At 44.8% G+C, this 23,338-nt stretch overlaps 1 pseudogene; it reads right to left on the bottom strand.

Moving 5' to 3' along the window:
* Window positions 1-1,944: 1,944 nt before the first annotated feature.
* LOC139835625 (uncharacterized) lies at window positions 1,945-6,178 on the bottom strand (annotated as a pseudogene).
* Window positions 6,179-23,338: the final 17,160 nt, after the last annotated feature.

The following is a 23,338-nucleotide window of genomic DNA, read 5'->3' as shown; positions in this document are numbered from 1 at the left end:
AATTTGTAGCCAAATACACGATGCATTCCCCTAGGTCCATAAAGTTGAAGCATCATGTAGTCGACGTTCACATGACACCAGTAGAAGAATAGCACCACACCTTAAATACCAAATCATTGCATTACTCAACACAGTTCCACTACTAACATCATGACTTCTCCCATGTCCTCAAGAACTAGACGAACTTCTCAAGAGAGATCATATGGATCATAATTAGAGGTGATATAATGATGTATGACAATCTGGACATAAACCTTAATTCAATGGTTTCACTCAATAGCATCAACTACAAGGAGTAATTAACACCGGGCAAGTTTCCCATATGAACTAGATAAGTATCAAACCCAAGATGTTACAGCGGGATGGCGTGGAGACGGCGGTGATGATGGTGCTGGTGGTGGAGATAATGGCGATGATGACCCCGATGAAGTCCAGCTCGATGGCGGTGACGATGGCGACGATTTCCCCCTCCGGGAGGGAATTTCCCCGGCAGAATTCTGCCTGCCGGAGAGCTTTTCTTTCTATCTGGTTCTCCGCCCCGTAGTGGCGGTGGAATAACCAACCCCTAGGTGGATGCTTTGATTACACCAGATGGGTGATTTGATTACACCAAACACTACTGCGTAAATGGGTTGTTATAAAGGTGACATTAAGTGTTCAGAAAGTATAGGGTTGAGGCACTTGTATCAATAGTGGTATTTGTCCACCCTAATGACAGATAAATATACTCTGGGCACTCTCGGTGGAATGATAGCTAATTAGCTTGCAAGCATGTGACTAATTCACAAGGGATATCATATCATGGTACGAGTAAAGAGTACTTATCGGTAACGAGGTTGAACTAGGTATGGAGATACCGACGATCAAACTTCGGATAAGTAAAATATCGCGAGACAAAGGGAATTGTTATTTTATGTGAATGGTTCTTTCGATCATGAAGTCATCGTTGAATATGTGGGACCTATTATGCATATCCAAGTCCCGCTATTAGTTATTGATCGGAGAGGAGTATCGATCATGTCCACATAGTTCTCGAACCGTAGGGTGACACACTTAAAGTTTGATGTCATTTTAAGTAGATATGGAATATGGAATGATGTTCGAATGTTGTTCGGAGTCTCGGATGGGATCCAGGACATCACGAGGAGTTCCGGAATGGTCTGGATAATAAGATTCATATATAGGGAGTCACTTTCCAAGTTTTAAAATGATCCGGTGCATTTATGGAAGGAGCTAGAATATTTTAGAACCTTCCAGAAGAAATCACTATGGAAGGTGGAGTCCCGGATGGACTCCACCAACCCTAACTAGCCAACCAAGAGGGGAGGTGGAGTCCATGGTGGCCGGCCAAGGGAGAAGGAAAGGAAGGAGTCCCACTTCCCCTAGGTTTCACCCATATGGAAGGTTTTGAGTTGGACTCTTATTCAAATTTTGGGCAAACCCTAGGGGGGTCCACCTATATAAAGAGAGGGAGAGGGAGAGGGCTGGCCACCTCTTGAGCCACACCACCAAAGGGCACCCAAGGCCGGCACCCAAGTGCCCCCTCTCCCAAACCCTAGCCACTCCCCTCCTTTATCCTCTCATGCGGTGCTTACGGCGAAGCGCTGCCGGAGATCTCCACCACCACCATCACCACACGGTCGTGCTGGCGGGATTCCGAGGAGAATCTACTACATCTGCTGCCCACTGGAATGGGGAGAAGAACGACATCATCAACATTGTACATGTGACCGAGTGCGGAGGTGCTGCCCGATTGTGGCACCGTCAAGATCTTCTACGCGCTTTTGAAAGCGGCAAGTGATCGACTACATCCACCACGAGATTTATCTCGTTAACGCTTAGCGATCTTTGAGGGTTTGTTGATCTTCACCTCGTTGCTACCATCTACTAGATTAGATCTTCACTTGTTATTCGTTCTTGCGGTAGAATTTTTTGTTTTCTATGCTACGAATCCCTACATCTACTTCCTGCCATCCTGCTACTTCCCCCTCTTTCATATCCCCCGCCTCTACCACGAGTTGGGAAGTACCACTTCAGGTGATCCGTCTGCCCACAAATGAAACAGTCCCTAGTATCTTTCCACTCTCTATGCTCGGTCATGGCAAACGTTGGAGCTGACACAACTTTCTCATCTGCTGGTTCTAGAGAGAGCCATACCTCCTCTTGAGCCATTACTGCAATGGCCTCGTCAAGAGTGGGCAAGGAGGTGTGGTGAAGCAGAGATGCCTTTCTTCCATCAAAGCACTTACTTAGCCCCTCCAAAAACTAGAGAACATGCATGTGTGCTATCCACTTGTGCCCTGACTCGATGGAGGCTGCATCCTAGAGTTCGAGAGGGTCACAGTTATCCTAATCAGCCCATAAGGCTTGCAGCTCTGCCACATATGCCATCACTATCATGACTCCCTGGTGGAGATGGCGAATATTCCCATCAATATGAGCAATGAGCATGACATTGCCCTTACCAGAGTACTGGATGGACAAGGTCTTCCATATTTCAGCAGCTGTGGACAACCCCTCCATGGAACGCCCAATGGAGGGCACCACCGAGTTCAACAACCACCCAATAAGCAGAGAGTTGACAGTTTTTCACTTCTTTCCCTCAGCACTAGTCTTGTCTCCTGGTTCTTTGACAGTCCCCAATAAGTACCCATCAAGATCTGTCAACACCCGGATTTTTAAGTCCAGATGCCTATTATGTCATACATCGCAATCCCAGGAAGATTGTTTTTTCCGAGACATAACAGTTGATATCACAGAACATCATTCATTACAAACCATAATAGTGTTACAACAAAGGATCTCATGATCCAAGTCTTACAACAACAGTTGATCTAAGGATCAATTACAAAACACACAGCGAAAGAAACGTGGTAGCGATCTATCTGTTCCACAGGCAACGCTTGACGTCAGGTGGTAGTCCTAGTTATCATAGACATCCTGTTGTCCACCATCTGGGTACTGGTTCTCCTCTTCATAATCTGGCCATTTGAAAAGCCAGGAACACAGCCATGAGTACTTTAAAGTATTCACAAACTATACTAACATAAGTACTAGCAACTCTAAGCATGGTTCATTTGCATAAAGCCAGTTTTATTTCATTAACACTTACTAATCAAGACTCTTTATTTCCCTATACTTACTCAAGTGGGAACATTAGTGTCGTTCCCACCACTCTGTTGTGATTCAAGTCCAAGTCACATTTCAAGTCACCATTCATTTTTAGAAGAGATCTGATAACGGAACAATATGGCCATCCAACTGTCCATGACCGCGGACGCGTCTATACGAATAGTTTAACACTCTGCAGAGGTCGTACTCTTCTGCCACAACTTTTGATTACATCCGTCAGGGATAGTCCTGAATCATCATAACTCAGTATGCGGATCATCAACCATTAACCTTTCACTTACATACTCTAGTATAGGCACCTCCCCTATGAGCTTGGCCTCCTAGTGATGTCAAACTGCCATCCTAGGAACTGCACAGGGCTTGGGTAGGACATTCAACTCTTTTCACGTCATTTTACTTTCAACAGAGGCAGCCTCAGCATAACCTCTATGATGCTTGTTCAAAGGTAACCCATACTAAGATACATAAATTTCCAGCTAAAGCCTTACCCATATTCAGGTATTGTGGGGGTACTCTAAAATTGGAATGGTATCGCATCCGAACCAAACCATCAGTTTTTATCAAATTCACCATGTCATTTAAAAGTCATATTCACCTTCAACACTTTCAATAGAATTACTCATCATTCCAAGGTTTTCAAAGTCATTTGATTCACAAGTTCCCATCTAGAGTAGTCAATTTTAGTTTAGCACTAGCAACTAGTCATGAGGGGTGCTAACTACATTTTTGCTATCTAAGCTATGTGTGAACCTCTTGTGATACTCTACACGTAGACACAATAAACAATGAGCATGACATTGCCCTTACCAGAGTACTGGATGGACAAGGTCTTCCATATTTCAGCAGTTGTGGACAACCCCTCAATTGAACGCCCAATGGAGGGCACCACCGAGTTCAACAACCACCCAATAAGCGGAGACTTGACGGTTTTCCACTTCTTTCCCTCATCACTAGTCTTGTCTCCTGGTTCTTTGACAGTCCCCAATAAGTACCCATCAAGATATTTCTGATCCACAACCAACATTGCCCTCCGAGACCAACTCAGATAGTTGGTAACACCCTCTAGCTTGATATCTGTGGGAGACAGGTCAATCTTCTAAACCGCTTCTTGTCGAGGAACAATGGCCTGAGATCCACTCCCTTTTGGGAGAAACAGCGTGATCTACTCGAGAGCCTCCGCAAGGCCTTTGGTCTCACCCATCTGCACTCTCACCTTCACCCAGCAAAAACAACAAACACCTTCGGGGCATGCTTACCAGCAACCTCCTTTCACCAGAAGCAGGCTCACACAACTTGAGAAACCACCACTGACAAGGTATTAACTTGTCAATGCCTACAGATTGTAGACTAGGGTTTAGTTGGAAGTAGAGGGCAAGTAGATCTCGAGGGTTTCAGCCGGAAAAAGTACTCGACTGCTAAAAGCTAGGGTTGCGTTAACAATAGATTCGATCCTCTCTTCGTCCCTCGACTCCCCCTTATATAGGAGCCGGAGCCAAGGGTTTCGTGATACACAAGTTACAGAGTTCGGGAGACAAACTGAGTCTGTCCCGTAGTAGTTACAAGTCAATATTCCTAATACAATTCTCTCTTTCCAAACTCTCTTCTAACTGGGCTTCCGGGCTTTATGATCTTCGGGTCGTGGGCCTTCAGTAAAACCCCGGGTATCATCTTCGGCAGGCCCATTGGGGATGCCTATGTCAGTAGCCCCTGAGATTTTGCTTGAATCGAAGAATCAGGAAAAATCTCAACTTTATAATTACAATACAACTTCTTTGAGTTAACATATGTTTTTGGTAAATCAACCATATATTGTGCAGGGATAACGGTAATTGGGGCTAGTTATCTGATGGGTCAGGTACTAGTTAACTACTCTTGTGGCAATCCACCAAAACCTACTTCAAGACCATGTCCCTGGACATGATCTCGGTATACTGGTGTAATTCGACATGCGCCGCTTAAGGTCTTACCAGATGTCGAATTCCAGTTATGTTTTATCGGGTACCTAACGCGTCCGTTAGGATTTTTCTTCGCATCTGTTGACACGGAAAAAGTAGCAAAGCGCCTTCAGAGGCGGTGCCACGCCGCATAGGACGGATCCCGGTGACTTACCTTCACAAAGTATTGCGGCATTCAAAGATTAATTTGCGACTGAGGCACGTGCTTTTTCGGCCATTGGAATAACACATTTAATCCAGTCATCGGATGACTTATATATTTTTATATTGCCCTCCCGATGGGAATATATGAAGAGTTACTTTGATAACTCAAAATATGCTCATCGCACTTTTTATAATTTCATCAGGCATGCGAACAGCGTTCCCGATGGGAGTAGCCCCCGAGGCTACAGCCAAGGACTTGTACTTGGTTGTAGGCTCATCATTTCAACATCTTTTGTCGCTATATTGTCATCTTGTCGAGTTCTTCTATCTTTATCTAGTGCGTGACCAGCGCTCCTGATGGGAGTAGCCCCCGAGCATATGAACAAATGATTGTATTTGATCATAGGCTCTCAGTTTTTCTTTATTGTGCCGCCCGAAGTTTTCCATTACTTCTTCACTGTCATCAATCTTCATAACATCGCAGCCGACGTTTTCATTTGTTAAAGTGACACCATTGATGACGATAGCCACAACCTCTGTATCGGGAAAACGCGAGTTCTATCCGTCACTGACCTGTGGACCTAAAATCTGCAGCATTTTGACACGTTATGCAAGTGGGGGACACACGTCCTCCGCTTTTCCTGGCACGCGCGCTCTAGCGCCTGTCCAGTTCCATCATAGTAAAAATACATTTTTACCCCCTGAACCATGTGTCAAGTATCAAGCCCATTACTGCTGCATCCAATGGTGTGTCGATTCACAGGTTTGCTATAAAAGGCCTTCTTCTTCCTCCGTTCTCCCCTTCGCTGCGCCGCACCTCTGTTCTATCTCTCTCCAAAAATCCTCCATTCCCACAAAACGCTTATGCGCCTGTGCCTGCTTCCTCATTGCAGTCAGTTCCATTGAATGCCGCCGCGGTCAAGACTCACCAAGCACACCTCCCCCATGGCGACAGAAGACCTGCAGTTCTCCGAGTGGGAGAGATCTAGGATCTCCAACCAGGACATGAACCTGCTCAAGAAGCTTGGGTTTATGAAGCAGGAGAAAACGCTGATCTTCCCCGGTGAGGAGAGCTATCCCACGCCGCGCATTGGCTACCGGGTAACCTTTGTTGACCATCTCATCCGTGGTTTAGCTATTCCAATCCACAAATTTCTTCGTGGTTTACTGTTTGTTTACGGTCTGCAACTTCATCATCTCACCCCCAATTCCATCCTCCACATATATATCGTCATCAACCTCTGCGAATGCTTTCTCGGGACCCCTCCCAATTGGGGTATGTGGAAACGCATATTCCTAGTCCGCCGCAACAGCTCCCACACCACCGCCTATAATGTAGGTGGTGTAGTTATCTGCGTCCGCCCAGATGTCGAATATTTGGATGTCAAATTCCCTGACTCTGTTCAAGGGTGGTGCAAAAGATGGCTTTATGTCCATGAGGAGCACAATGACTCGCAAGAGTACAATGTCGCTCCTTTTGATGGTAGCGAGAAAATCTTCCATCGTCGGTTGTGGGATGCTGAGGCTACCGATGAAGAGAAAACGGCGACTGAGGCGTTGATGAAACGCATCCATGAACTTCAGAACACCCGTGGCAAAGAGCTGTCGGGGATTCAGATTACTGCGTACTTCCTCAGGATTAGTGTGCAGCCTCTTCGGGCTCGCAAGAACCCCTCTCTAGATGTATGCTAGCGACAAAGACGTGGACCGCTTCTCCAAGGATCTGTCGGTAAAAGACCTAGAGAAGCTTGTTCGGAAAATTTCTTCACTAAGCAAGAAGGACACCATTCCATCCTCGTGTCGTGTGGAACCGTATTGCGGCACCAACGCCCTCCCCAAGGTAAGCTATTTTTGTTCCCGACGAACTTGTAACATTATCGACTACTATGTTGCGAAATTCAGTGGTATAACTTGTCGTCGACACACCTTTACCTTACGCAGAAGCATCAAGTTATATCCCTTCTACCTCCCCTTCCTGAAGGTGGGGAAGTTGAGGAACGGACCGTCGTTACCGACGACATCCAGGGTACTTCTCGCCCTGAGAGCGAAATCGCGGGTTCTCGCAAATCCGCGGCTTCCTCTGAAAGAGAAGCTGAATCTGAGGCTTCCGAGTCGACGCATTCTCTCCCTTCTGCTGCTTCCCCGACTAACAAGAGGAAAATGGATGAGGTCGCACACTCTGGCACCTCCAAAGCGGGGAAATCTCCTGTCGAGGAAACTTTACCCGAAGAAGAGGGGAAAACCTTCAAACCCTACGATGATGCCCTCGTTAGCTCGTAAGTCTATGTTGTTTGATTTTTGCACCCAATATTTTGCCTGTTAAGTGTTTCTTATATTATTTCTTGATGCACAGTGGCGACGAGGAAGGAGATCCTCCTCTTAATGTGACTGCCCTTACGAGCACGTCTCGTACTTTAGTTCTTTCCGAGACTCGCCCTACTACGAATGAAACCTCGCCTCCTCAACATGACATAGGACGATGCCCCGTGCCCCGTCGCTGAAGAGAGCGAGGATTGAGCTGGGCAAGGAGTCGAGTCTTTTGACCGGTAGTTCGACTCCTCCTCCTATGGATGAGGTAAGAACTCTGACCATTTGTTTATTTGCTGTCGAACCTTTTCCATATGTTGATATTTTCCTCCATGTTATTTTTTCAGCCTTTGATGAAGGAATTCATTCATCTTGGTACCCAATTTATCGGGTACCGTGATTATGCTGATAAGTTGAAAGGTATTCCTCTTTTGCTTCTTCTCGTCGAGTGGATTTTCCTCTGCTATTTTTCTGTAACATTGTCATCCTTTATTTTGCTAGAGTCCCTTTCTGAGGCTAATAAGCGCGACGATGACCTTGCCCTCAAGCTGGAGCAAAGCGAAAAAGCTCGCGAAAAGGCTGAGTTAGACGCTGCCTCTGTCGAGAGTCTGCGAAAAAGACTCCATGACGCTGAATTTGCCTTGAGCGAGAACACAAACCGACAAACCGCTCGCGAGGAAGGGATCATCGCCCGCTTGGAGTCGCAAAATCGGCGCTTTGTCAGTAAGTGTCCCAACCCCTTTAACTGTTCGTGAGTCTTCGCTTTTCCATGCACTTGTTGACAACCCGACATTTGTTTCAGCAGGGAGGATGCACCAAGATTTTGAACTCGAAAAGCCCGAAGATGATCGTCTTCTTGACACTCTTTCTCTCCTTGATATTCATGGGGATGAAGTGCACCAAAGTATCTCTGATGCTAAGTCGGCGTTTTCTCAGCTTTTTCCCTAATTCTTCGCGAAGAAAGAGCAGCCTGACACCTTTGCTGCCGTGTCCAAGCACTTCATTCCCGAAGAAGATCTTGGGCTGGCCCTCCGGTAAGAAGGCTTGAAGATTGGCGTTGAAGGCACCATCGCTTTGGTTGCCGAAAGCCAACAAAGCGTCGACTGGGCGAAGGTTGGCAATGCGAAGAAGATGGAGACGAAGAGGTTGCAATCCTTGATTAAGGCTGCTAAGCCGAATTCAAAGAAAATCCTCTCCTTCCTCAGATGTAAACCAACTCCTTTCGCTAGTTCTACAAAGCCGGAGGTCAAGTAGACCGTCTTATCTCTGCCTTTTCTTTGTTCTTCTTCTTTTGTTGCTGTCGCCGTAGTAGCTTTTGCGACAAATTATCACTGGTTCACTAGGAACCCTCCTTGTGATGCTTATGTAAATATCGAAATGAATCAATGGAATGCTATTTGCCAAGTTATTGATATCGATATTTTCTTTTCAGTTGGTTTTTGACAATTATACTGCGAATCCTCATTCCTCGAACGTCTTGCCCGCTGATACGCGTACAACACGTGACCGTTGGGAACCCCAAGAGGAAGGTGTGATGCGTACAGTGGCAAGTTTTCCCTCAGTAAGAAACCAAGGTTTATCGAACCAGTAGGAGCCAAGAAGCACGTTGAAGGTTGATGGCGGCGAGATGTAGTGCAGCGCAACACCAGGGATTCCGGCGCCAACGTGGAACCTGCACAACACAACCAAAGTACTTTGCCCCAACGAAACAGTGAGGTTGTCAATCTCACCGGCTTGTTGTAACAAAGGATTAGATGTATAGTGTGGATGATGATTGTTTGCAGAAAACAGTAGAACAAGTATTGCAGTAGATTGTATTCGATTAAAAGAATGGACCAGGGTCCACAGTTCACTGGAGGCGTCTCTCCCATAAGATAAATAGCATGTTGGGTGAACAAATTAGAGTTGGGCAATTGACAAATAAAGAGGGCATGACCATGCACATACATGATATGATGAGTATTGTGAGATTTAATTGGGCATTACGACAAAGTACATAGACCGCTATCCAGCATGCATCTATGCCTAAAAAGTCCACCTTCAGGTTATCATCCGAACCCCTTCCAGTATTAAGTTGAAAACAACAGACAATTGCATTAAGTATGGTGCGTAATGTAATCAACAACTACATCCTTGGACATAGCATCGAAGTTTTATCCCTAGTGGCAACAGCACATCCACAACCTTAGAACTTTACACATCGTCCCAGATTTAATGGAGGCATGAACCCACTATCGAGCATAAATACTCCCTCTTGGAGTTACTAGCAAAAACTTGGCCAGAGCCTCTACTAATAACGGAGAGCATGCAAGATCATAAACAACACATAGGTAATAGATTGATAATCAACATAGCATAGTATTCTCTATCCATCGGATCCCAACAAACACAACATATAGCATTACAGATAGATGATCTTGATCATGTTAGGCAGCTCACAAGACCCGACAATGAAGCACAATTAGGAGAAGACGACCATCTAGCTACTGCTATGGACCCATAGTCCAGGGTTGAACTACTCACTCATCACTCCGGAGGCGACCATGGCAGTGAAGAGTCCTCCGGGAGATGATTCCCGTCTCCGGCAGGGTGCCGGAGGCGATCTCCTGAATCCCCCGAGATGGGATTGGCGGCGGCGGCGTCTCTGGAAGGTTCTCCGTATCGTGGCTCTCGGTACTGGGGGTTCCGCGACGAAGGCTTTAAGTAGGCGGAGGAGATAGGTCTGGGGGCCACACGAGGGCCCCACACGACAGGCCGGCGCGGCCAAGGGCCAGGCCGCGCCGCCCTGGTGTGTCACCACCTCGTGGCCCCACTTCGTGACTCCTTCGGTCTTCTGGAAGCTTCGTGTGAAAATAGGCCCCTGGGCGTTGATTTCTGAAACCAAAAACAGCAGAAAACAGCAACTGGCTCTTCGGCATCTCGTTAATAGGTTAGTGCCAGAAAATGCATAAATATGACTTAAAGTATGCATAAAACATGTAGATATCATCAATAATGTGGCATGGAACATAAGAAATTATCGATACGTCGGAGACGTATCAGCATCCCAAAGCTTAGTTCCTGCTCGTCCCGAGCAGGTAAACGATAACAAAGATAATTTCTAGAGTGACATGCCATCATAACCTTGATCATACTATTGTAAGCACATGTAATGAATGCAGCGATAAAAAACAATGGTAAATGACATGAGTAAACAACTGAATCATAAAGCAAAGACTTTTCATGAATAGTACTTTCAAGACAAGCATCAATAAGTCTTGCATAAGAGTTAACTCATAAAGCAATAATTCAAAGTAAAGGTATTGAAGCAACACAAAGGAAGATGAAGTTTCAGCGGTTGCTTTCAACTTGTAACATGTATATCTCATGGATATTGTCAATGTAAAGTAATATAACAAGTGCAATATGCAAGTATGTAGGAATCAATGCACAGTTCACACAAGTGTTTGCTTCTTAAGATGGAGAGAAATAGGTGAACTGACTCAACATAAAAGTAAAAGAATGGCCCTTCGCAGAGGGAAACATTGATTGCTATATTTGTGCTAGAGCTTTGGTTTTGAAAACAAGAAACAATTTTGTCAACGGTAGTAATAAAGCATATGTGTTATGTAAATTATATCCTACAAGTTGCAAGCCTCATGCATAGTATACTAATAGTGCCCGCACCTTGTCCTAATTAGCTTGGATTACCTGGATTATCATCGCAATACATATGTTTTAACCAAGTGTCACAAAGGGGTACCTCTATGCCGCCTGTACAAAGGTCTAAGGAGAGCGCATTGGATTTCTCGCTTTTGATTATTCTCAACTTAGACATCCATACCGGGACAACATAGACAACAGATAATGGACTCCTCTTTAATGCTTAAGCATTCAACAACAGTTAATTTTCTCATATGAGATTAAGGATATTTGTCCAAAACTGAAACTTCCACCATGGATCATGGCTTTAGTTAGCGGCCCAATGTTCTTCTCTAACATTATGCATGCTCTAACCATTCTAGTGGTAAATCTCCCTTACTTCAGACAAGACGGACATGCATAGCAACTCACATGATATTCAACAAAGAGTAGTTGATGGCGTCCCCAGGAACATGGTTATCGCACAACAAGCAACTTAATAAGAGATAAAGTGCATAAGTACATATTCAATACCACAATAGTTTTTAGGCTATTTGTCCCATGAGCTATATATTGCAAAGGTAGAGGGATAGAAATTTTAAAGGTAGCACTCAAGCAATTTACTTTGGAATGGCGGAGAAATACCATGTAGTAGGTAGGTATGGTGGACACAAATGACATAGTGGTTGGCTCAAGGATTTTGGATGCATGAGAAGTATTCCCTCTCGATACAAGGTTTAGGCTAGCAAGGTTTATTTGAAACAAACACAAGGATGAACCGGTGCAGCAAAACTCACATAAAAGACATATTGTAAACATTATAAGACTCTACACCGTCTTCCTTGTTGTTCAAACTCTTACTAGAAATTATCTAGACCTTAGAGAGACCAATTATGCAAACCAAATTTTAGCAAGCTCTATGTATTTCTTCATTAATAGGTGCAAAGTCTATGATGCAAGAGCTTAAACATGAGCACAACAATTGCCAAGTATCACATTATCCAAGACATTTTACCAATTACTACATGTATCATTTTCCGTTTCCAACCATATAACAATTTAACGAAGAAGATTCAACCTTCGCCATGAATATTTTGAGTAAAGCCTAAGGACATATTTGTCCATATGCAACAGCGGAGCGTGTCTCTCTCCCACACAAAGAATGCTAGGATCCATTTTATTCAAACAAAACAAAAACAAAAACAAACAGACGCTCCAAGCAAAGTACAAACGATGTGATGGAATAAAAATATAGTTTCACTAGAGGAACCTGATAATGTTGTCGATGAAGAAGGGGATGCCTTGGGCATCCCCAAGCTTAGACGCTTGAGTCTTCTTGATATATGCAGGGGTGAACCACCGGGGCATCCCCAAGCTTAGAGCTTTCACTCTCCTTGATCATATTGTATCATCCTCCTCTCTTGATCCTTGAAAACTTCCTCCACACCAAACTCAAAAATAACTCATTAGAGGGTTAGTGCACAATTAAAATTTACATGTTCAGAGGTGACATAATCATTCTTAACACTTCTGGACATTGCACAAAGCTACTGAAAGTCAATGGAACCGAAAAATCCATCAAGTATAGCAAAACAGGCAATGCGAAATAAAAGGCAGAATCTGTCAAAACAGAACAGTTCGTAAAGACGAATTTCTAAGAGGCACCAGACTTGCTCAAATGAAAAATCTCAAATTTAATTAAAGTTGCGTACATATCTGAGGATCACTCACGTAAATTGGCATAATTTTCTGAGTTACCTACAGAGAATTAGGCCCAGATTCGTGACAGCAAAGAAATCTGTTTCTGCGCAGTAATTCAAATCTAGTATGAACCTTATTATCAACGACTTTACTTGGCACAACAATGCACAAAACTAAGATAAGGAAAGGTTGCTACAGTAGTAACAACTTCCAAGACTCAAATATAAAACAAAAGTGCTGTAGTAAAATAAACACATGGGTTATCTCCTAAGAAGTGCTTTCTTTATAGCCATTAAGATGGGCTCAGTAATTTTAATGATGCACTCCCAAGAAATAAGAGTTGAAGCAAAAGAGAGCATCAAAAAGCAAATTCAAAACACATTTAAGTCTAACCCACTTCCTATGAAAAGGAATCTTGTAAATAAACAAGTTCATGAAGCATAATGCAACAAGCATAGAAAGACTAGACAAGCGCAACTTCATGATTTTCAGAAAAAAGAGAGGTGTTTTAGTAACATGAAAATTTCTACCATATTTTCCTCTCTCATAATACTATCCAGTAGCATCATGAGCAAACTCAACAATATAACTATCAAATGAAACATTCTTATCATGAGTCTCATGCATAAAATTATTACTCTCCACATAAGCATAATCAATTTTATTAGTTGTAGTGGGAGCAAATTCAACAAAGTAGCTATCATTATTATTCTCATCAAGTGTAGTAGGCATAGTATAATCATAATAAAATTTACTCTCCATAGTAGGTGGCACCAAAATACCACTATCATTATAATCATCAAAAATAGGAGGCAAAGTATCATCAAAGAAAATTTTCTCCTCAATGCTTGGGGGACTAAAAATATCATGCTCATCAAAACCAGCTTCCCCAAGCTTAGATTCTTCCATAGCTTTAGAAATAATAGTGTTCATACTAATAACATTGCTACTAGAATGTAAATAAGGTTCAATAGTTTTTTTAATTTTTGCATCAAACAATCCATGTCTTAACTCAGGAAATAACTTCAGAAGCTCACTGTTACTTTCCATTATGCTTAACTAGTGAAATAAAAACATGCATGATATTAAGTAAAGTAAAACAAGTAACTAATTTTTTTGTGTTTTTGATATAATGCAGCAAACAAAGCAGTAAATAAAGCAAGACAAAAACAAAGTAAAGAGATTGGAAGTGGAGACTCCCCTTGCAGCGTGTCTTGATCTCCCCGGCAACGGCACCAGAAAACAGTCTTGATACGCGTACAACATGCGACCGTTGGGAACCCCAAGAGGAAGGTGTGATGCGTACAGCGGCAAGTTTTCCCTCAGTAAGAAACCAAGGTTTATCAAACCAGTAGGAGCCAAGAAGCACGTTGAAGGTTGATGGCGGCGAGATGTAGTGCGGCGCAACACCAGGGATTCCGGCGCCAACGTGGAACCTGCACAACACAACCAAAGTACTTTGCCCCAACGAAACAGTGAGGTTGTCAATCTCACCGGCTTGCTGTAACAAAGGATTAGATGTATAGTGTGGATGATGATTGTTTGCAGAAAACAGTAGAACAAGTATTGCAGTAGATTGTATTCGATTAAAAGAATGGACCGGGTTCCACAGTTCACTAGAGGCGTCTCTCCCATAAGATAAATAGCATGTTGGGTGAACAAATTACAGTTGGGCAATTGACAAATAAAGAGGGCATGACCATGCACATACATGATATGATGAGTATTGTGAGATTTAATTGGGCATTACGACAAAGTACATAGACCGCTATCCAGCATGCATCTATGCCTAAAAAGTCCACCTTTAGGTTATCATCCGAACCCCTTCCAGTATTAAGTTGAAAACAACAGACAATTGCATTAAGTATGGTGCGTAATGTAATCAACAACTACATCCTTGGACATAGCATCGATGTTTTATCCCTAGTGGCAACAACACATCCACAACCTTAGAACTTTCTGTCACTGTCCCAGATTTAATGGAGGCATGAACCCACTATCGAGCATAAATACTCCCTCTTGGAGTTACTAGCAAAAACTTGGCCAGAGCCTCTACTAATAACAGAGAGCATGCAAGATCATAAACAACACATAGGTAATAGATTGATAATCAACATAGCATAGTATTCTCTATCCATCGGATCCCAACAAACACAACATATAGCATTACAGATAGATGATCTTGATCATGTTAGGCAACTCACAAGACCCGACAATGAAGCACAATTAGGAGAAGACGACCATCTAGCTACTGCTATGGACCCATAGTCCAGGGGTGAACTACTCACTCATCACTCCGGAGGCGACCATGGCGGTGAAGAGTCCTCCGAGAGATGATTCCCCTCTCCGGCAGGATGCCGGAGGCGATCTCCTGATTCCCCCGAGATGGGATTGGCGGCGGCGGCATCTCTGGAAGGTTTTCCATATCGTGGCTCTCGGTACTGGGGGTTTCGCGATGAAGGCTTTAAGTAGGCGGAGGAGATAGGTCAGGGGGCCACACGAGGGCCCCACACGACAGGCCGGCGCGGCAAAGGGCCAGGCCGCGCCGCCCTGGTGTGTCACCACCTCGTGGCCCCACTTCGTGACTCCTTCGTTCTTCTGGAAGTTTCGTGTGAAAATAGGCCCCTGGGCGTTGATTTCGTCCAATTCCAAGAATATTTCCTTACTATGATTTCTGAAACCAAAAACAGCAGAAAACAGCAACTGGCTCTTCGGCATCTCGTTAATAGGTTAGTGCCGGAAAATGCATAAATATGATATAAAGTATGCATAAAACATGTAGATATCATCAATAATGTGGCATGGAACATAAGAAATTATCGATACGTCGGAGACGTATCACCCGCTTCTTCCGGTGCGAGGAGAACTTCCAGTAACAATCTCAACAAAGATTCTTCGAATGTTGATCCAGGAGAGGACTTGGACGAACTGCGACAACAGCTCCAGTCGATGAAAAAACAAGCTCTCGTAATAACGGAACAATCTCGAAAATCTTCCGAAAAGGAGAAAATTGCTCTTCAACAAGCCCATGAAGCCTTAGCTTTAAAGGAAGCTACGGTTACTGAAGCTTCGCAAGCTACTTCGCGAGAAGATTATATGCTTCGGTTGATGACTGACGCAAGCTTGGATATGGCAGGTGTGTCTCGCAGTTTTGAACTTGTCTACCTTATTCTCTTTTCAATTTTCACTAAGATTTGCTGAGTAGGTTATTTTCTGGATACTGTTGCTGAGGATGAACGAGTTGAAGCCAGGTCCAATGTACTTATCAAACTTGCTCTTCAACATGGGTCGGATTTTTGGGCTACCCCTGATCGTACCCGAGAAATCGTTAGATTCCAAGACCGCGCCAGCCAGGTCCGTGATTTTCTTGACTTCTGCGCAAAGATGCCGGCCCTGGTGTACCATACTATGTTTCCTCGCAACTCCCCGCCAAAGACTCTCCCTGATTTGATGAACAAATTTCGGGATGCTCCTCGGATTCATGAGTTTGTAAAGGCCCAACTGGCTGCTGGTGCAAGGTTTGCCATGATCATGGTGCAAATCTGCTATCCGAAGCTAGATATGATCAAGATTGTTGGAAAGTGTCAAGCCAAACTGACAAGGAGGAGGAGGAATATCGACAAAATCAATGATGATGTAACTCCTGTAGCCGAGGAGATGATGGGTGAATTACTTCGACTGGATGTTGAATTCTTCGTGAGGAGTAGTTATGTTGATCATAGAGTAAACATAGATAGCCTGATAGGAGATAATTGAATTTCCTTTTTTCCTGCCGATTTTTCTTGATAGAAAGAATCTGTGTATTATAGGCACGATGTATATTGTAAAATATCTTATACGTGCTTTCTTCCATCAAGCCCCCAAGCTTTTTGTTGGCCGATGTTTTGTATCTTTATTGGTTTGCGAGGTACTTTGTACCAAGGAAAATAACTTTGTAAGTTGTATTGTGCAAGAATTTATATATATTGTTACTGCGGGTTGAAAGCCCCCGAGCCTGTCGACGAAAAAGATGTATATCATCAATATCTTTATTATATGGCAGCACCGCGAGCCCGCCTCATTAAAAACCTTTCAGCCCCACTCGGTGCCCTGAAAGGAAAAGAGTGCGTCTGAATACTCGCGGGCGTTTTAGTACATTGTATGTTTACAAAGAGAACTATATTTTGACTTTAGGCGTAAAAACACCTAAGTTGCGCCACGTTCCAAGGATTTGGCTCAGCTATCCCTGTCTTCTTGTCTTTTATCCTATACGCTCCTCCTGCGATTACTTCTGTGACGATGTACGGTCCAACCCATGGTGACTCGAACTTTTCATGGCTGTCCTGGGAGAGCCGAAGGACTAAATCTCCCACTTGAAAGGACCTTGGTCGTAAACGTCGGTTGTGGTAATTTTTTAAGTCCTGCTGGTACTTGGTGACTCTTGACAGCACCTCATCTCTAGCTTCGTCAAGTGTATCGACGTCGTCTTCCAGTGCCTTTCTCGAGGTTTCTTCATTGAAATCTGCCACTCTCGGAGAATTGTGTTCTATTTCTATCGGTAGCACCGCCTCAGCTCCATGGACTAGAAAAAACGGAGTTTCTTGCGTCGCTGGATTTGGTGTTGTTCAAATACTCCGTAACACGCTAGGCAACTCCTCTGGCCATGTGTGTCGGGCTTTTTCCAATGGTGTTAACAGGCGCTTCTTGATGCCGTTACAGATGATATCGTTTGCTTTCTCGACCTGACCATTGGTTTGCCGATGCGCCACTGAAGCAAATTGTAATTTTATGCCTACCTCTACGCAATATGCCTTGAACTCCTTGGATGTGAAATTGCTGCCGTTGTCTGTGACGATGCTATGAGGTACTCCAAATCGAAAAACGATACTCTTAACAAACTTGATTGCGGATGCTGCATCTGGTGAATTTATCGGCTTCGCTTCTATCCACTTTGTGAACTTGTCGACAGCTACGAGCATATACTCGTGTCCTCCTGGCCAAGCCTTGTGCAATTTTCCCACCATACCAAGACCCCATTGAGCAAAGGGCCATGACAGCGGTATTGGCATTAACTATGCTGCCGGAGAATGAGGTTTCACGGCAAACCTTTGGCACGCATCACAGGTACGCACTATGTCCTTTGCATCCTCGATTATTGTCAGCCAATAGAATCCTGCTCTGAAAACCTTCGTTGCTATAGCTCGACTGCTTTCATGATGTCCGCATACTCCTTCATGTACATCTTTCAGAATAAGCCTTCCTTCTTCGGGTGTAACACATCTTTGTAATACTCCCGAAATGCTTCGTTTGTATAGCTCTCCTTTGATCACAGAAAAGGCTTTGGAATGTCTAATGACTCGCCTTGCTTCAACTGGATCGTCGGGTAGTTCTTTCCTTAGGATGTATGCTACATAAGCCTGCATCCAAGGAATTTGTACCATCATTATCATATGTGGTTCCTCCTCTCCTTCCGATGGTGCTGTTGGATCCCCCGAGGCTTTCTCATACTTCTCCTTCTTCTGCTTCTTCGCCTTGGTTGATCTTTCAGCTATCTCTTCCCAAAACACGCCAGGTGGTATTGCTATACATTGCGATCCAATGTTTGCAAGAACGTCAGCTTCATCGTTGCTGAGCCTGCTGATATGATTTACTTCGCATCCGTCGAACAACCTCTCGAGTTCATTGTAAACCTCCTTATATGCTATCATATTGTCATTGACCGCGTTGCATTGATTCATCACCTGTTGAGCCACCAGTTGTGAATCACCAAAGATTTTTAGTCGAGTTGCTCCACATGCTTTCGCCATCTTCATCCCGTGTATAAGTGCTTCGTACTCCGCCTCGTTATTAAATGCGTTTGGAAACATCATCCGTAGCACATATTTCAACTTGTCGCCTTGAGGTGATATTAGTATCACGTCTGCTCCAGCTCCTTCTAATCTCTTGGACCCGTCGAAGTTCATAGTCCAGGTCCTCGACAAATCTGGAGGTCCCGTGTTTTGTAGCTCCATCGACTCTGCGATGAAGTCTGGTAAGATCCGTGACTTTATTGCCTTTCTCTTCTCATATGTGATGTCCCGAGGGGAAAGTTCTATTCCCCAAAGGGAGACACGACCCGTAGCTTATGGGTTGTTTAATATATTGGATAAAGGCGCCTCGTTGACCACTATTATCGGGTGTGCCGAAAAATAGTGTCGGAGTTTTCTTGCGGTTGTGAACACTCCATATGCTAACTTATGGTATTGTGTGTACCTTTGTTTTGAAGGCGATAATACTTCGCTTACGAAGTATACCGGCCGCTGTACTCCATGGAGTTTTCCTTCTTCTTCTCTTTCGACCACTATAACCGTACTGACCACCTGAGGCGTGGCTGCAATGTACAACAGAAGAGGCTCCTTCTCCTTGGGTTCTACCAAGATTGGTGGTGTCGAGATTGTGTGCTTAAGGTCCTCGAAAGCCCTATCTGCTTCTTCGTTCCACTGGAACTTCTCTCCTTGTTTGATCAAAGCGTAAAACGGCAACGCTTTTTCTCCCAGCCTGGCGACGAATCTGCTTAGAGCTGCGACTCGCCCAGTCAGCTGTTGTATTTCCTTCAACTTTGTTGGCTTTCGCATCGTTACGATGGCTTGAATTTTCTCTGGGTTGGCCTCGATTCCTCTTGCTGAAACTAAGAACCCGAGAAGTTCTCCTGCTGGTACGCCAAAAGAACACTTTGTCGAGTTCAGCTTGAGGTAGAACTTGTCAAGGTTGTCGAAAGTTTCCTTCAGATCCTCGATCAAGGTTGACCCCTGCTTTGTTGTTATGACGACATCATCGATATACACTTGTATGTTCTTGCCGATCTGTGTGGCGAGACACTTCTGCATCATCCGCTGGTATGTTGCTCCCGCGTTTTTCAATCCAAAAGGCATTGTTCTGTAGCAGAATACGCCATAAGGTGTTATAAAAGCTGTTTTGACCTCATCGTCTTCTTTTAATCTGATCTGGTTATGACCAGAATATGCGTCCAGGAAGGAAAGACGTTCACATCCTGTCGTGGAGTCGATAATTTGATCGATCCTTGGGAGGGGAAAGTGATCCTTTGGACAATGTTTATTGAGACACGTGAAGTCGACGCACATGCGAAGGACCTCTGTATTTTTCTTCGGGACCAGTATTGGGTTAGCTACCCATGTGGCCTCTGTATGTAACTCTCTGATAAAGCCAGCTTCTTTAAGTCCATTCATTTATGAAAGCATAGCTTTGCGGTTTGGTTCCGAAAAAGGCCGCAAAGGTTGTTTTATTGGTCTTGCTACTGGATCCAACTTAAGGTGGTGCTCGGCAAGTTCCCTGGGTACTCCTGGCATGTCAGCTGGGCACCATGCGAAGATTTTCCAGTGCTCACGGAGGAACTCGACGAGCGCGCTTTCCTATGCGAGGTCCATGTCTGTTGCAATGGATGTCGTTTTCTTGGGATCTGTCGGGTGGATTTGCACCTCCTTAAAATCTTTTGCAGCATCAAAGGTTGGCTCCTTGAGCGGTCTCCCTACGTCTGGCAACACATCATAGTCAGTTGTTATCCTTGACGCCATATATTCTGCTTGCATCCCGAAAGTTTCCGACAGTCGATGAAAATCCTTGTCGCACTTATCAGCTAGCGCGAAACTGCCCTTTACTGTGATTGGTCCCTTGGGTCCAGGGAGTCTCCACAATAAGTATGTGTAATGTGGTACCGCCATAAACCTGGCATAGGCTGGTCGTCCCAACAAAGCATGATATTACGATAGGAAATCCACGACCTCAAACTCCAACTTCTCTCTTCTGTAGTTTTCTCGGGTTCCAAACTGAACGTCGAGATTGATCCTCCCCAATGGGTAACTTGGCTTGTCTGGTGTAATACCATGAAAGCGCGTGTCGGTTGGTAACAAGTTTGCCAACAAGATGTTCATCTTCCTCAGCGTGTCCACATACATAAGGTTTAAACTGCTGCCTCCGTCAATAAATACTCGTGAAACGTTGAATCCTGCGATCACTGCTGGTAGAATCAAAGCAGACTATCCTGGTCGCGGAACTTGTTGTGGGTGATCTACTATGGTGAAGCCGATGTCCTGTCCTGGCCAGTTCAGGTACTCGATTGTTGGTGGAGGCATCTTTTCTGCCATGAAAACTTGTCGCGAAATTACTTTCTGAGCTCTGTTGGATGGCGTGCCTTTCTGAATCATCGAGACCGCACCATTGGTGTCAATGTAAGGACCTGGCTATGGAGCTGCCGTTATTTGTAACTGGTGTCGATTTTCATCTGTAATTGCGGGTGGAGGCGGAAGGTGGATTTCACTCCTCGGCCCTTGAGGGTTCCTCTGTACTGTCGGCGCGCTGGTATGTCCTGCATATCGATGTAGTGCTAGGAACGTTCGGCAGTCCTCCTGCAGATGTCCTGATTGCCTTTTTCCGTTGTTGTCGATGAAAAAGTGCATTTGGCATGGTCCGTTTAAGAGTTCCCCGGGTGATACATATGGCCTCTGGTACCTTTCTCCACTATATTGTCTATTGGGACGAGGACCGTCCCTTTGATCACCTCGTTGCTCGATACTCCTCTGATGATCATCTCTATTGTTACTGCCACTAGCTGTTCTGAAACCAGCCGATATTTGGCCGGGAGCATCATAATCTGAGAACTATCGAGGGAATCGTCGTCTATTTTGAAAGTTTCGGTTATGCTCATCTTCAGGTGATCTGTGATGTTTATTATGAACAGCGTCTTCTCCGTCTGCCCAGCGAACGCTATTTCCATGAGTGCTGCTATTGTTTTTGGGTTGGTCCTTCCCAAGTCCTCGACAAAGTCTCTCCTTCGAATTCCAGCCACAAATGCATCAATTGCTCTCTCGTCAGATATGTTTTCTGCTGAGTTCTTAATGATGTTCCACCTATGGATGTACGTCCTCATTGGTTCGTCGTATTTTTGTCTGCAAGCCCTCAACTGCTCCAATGACACGGGTTTCTTGTAGGTGGATCAGAAGTTTTTCACAAATATATCCTCGAAACTTTCCCAGCTCTCGATAGAGCCAGGAGGCAGCTTCTTTATCCATGATCGTGCGGCTCCACTCAAGTGTACTTGGATGCTTTGCATGGCTGTTGCTCTGGTTCCACCCATCGGTTTTACCATCTCAAGATAATCAACTAGCCAATCCTCAGGATCTTGCAGGCCGTCGAATTTTTTGTAACTATCAGGTAGCTTAAACCCTGATGGAACTCGAGTTTTGCGGACTGGTCTCGTAAAGCATGGGAGCCCGCACATATCCTCTTCGTCATCCTCTGGCGTGTGCCGATGTTCCCTTCTTTGCTATCGCGCTCTGTCCACCCTTGCTTGTGTCGCTGTGTCTCTTTCCCCACTTTTTCTTGCCGCATCTTGCACCACTGCAGTAGGTCTCGGACTATTTTGTCTTGCAGATCCTTCGGGAGGCGTGCTTACGAACGCTGTTCCCATGGCTCCGACTCCTGCCATGGCCATGTTATACAATGCTTCTCTCGGATCTCCAGGAGGTGGCCTGGATGCTAGGATGTAAGCTTGTGTCGTCATGTATCCAGCTTCTGGTGTTTTGGGAATGATATTCCCCCTCGTGTCAATCGACATAAAGGACATGTCGAGGTTTTGAACTAAGTTCTCCCTCTCGGCCTCAGGTATATGTTGCAGTCGAGACCTTGCCCCGTTCCGAGCTGCTCTATGACTTTGTCCTCCCGAGGTACCTGAGTTGTGACTCAAATCTTCTCTTCGCCTGCTTGACGCCGAAGCCTCGGCTTGCCTCCTATCCAGTTCTACCATCTTTTTCGAGCTCTCGTCTAGCACGGGCGAGTCTATATTGATATGCTTCCAATTCTTCAGCTGTTGCAGTTACAGTCATTGGTTTTGTGCCATCAATAGCTCTTGCAACTCTATCCCAAACTGCCTGGGGGAGTTGCACCATATGACGTGCTGTAGGTCCCGCATACTTGGTGCCTAAGCCTCGTTTAAGATCAACGGGGTCGATGTATGGATTACCCACATCATCGAAAGCCTCCGATGTTTCTTGTTGCGCTCTGCTTGCTTCTCCAACCACATAAACTTGGTGATTCTTCAGCTTCTGACTTTGGTCGAAGTTGGTGACACCGTCGTATAGATCAGCGAAGACCTCTCGAACAGAAGTAGACTTGTCGATGAAGTTAGAGATGTTGATGTTGTCTGAGTTGCTGCTTATACTGGAGTCCGTAGATGACACGAAGGATATGTTGCCGAAGAGTTTGATGAGTTGATCGCTTGTCGTAGGCTTTCCGAAGCATGGTGACGAGATTTCGTCGGTGCCTGACTTGAACGATGAGGAGGAAACCGGTAGATCGGAATCCATAATCGATGAAAACGGAACCTCGAGGCGATGAGATCCAGCTTTCCCGACGCGGAAGTGGAACTTTTCGAATGCCATCTCCATGGGCTCCTCCAGATGTGCATATGCATCCAAACGGGAGGGCGGGCGAGGTATAAAATCAAC

The sequence above is a fragment of the Lolium perenne genome, chromosome 2 (assembly GCF_019359855.2).
Source record: "Lolium perenne isolate Kyuss_39 chromosome 2, Kyuss_2.0, whole genome shotgun sequence".
Classification (NCBI taxonomy): Eukaryota; Viridiplantae; Streptophyta; class Magnoliopsida; order Poales; family Poaceae; genus Lolium; species Lolium perenne.
The sequence above is the reverse complement of the archived record's forward strand: the minus strand, read 5'-3'. Positions and strand labels throughout refer to the sequence as shown.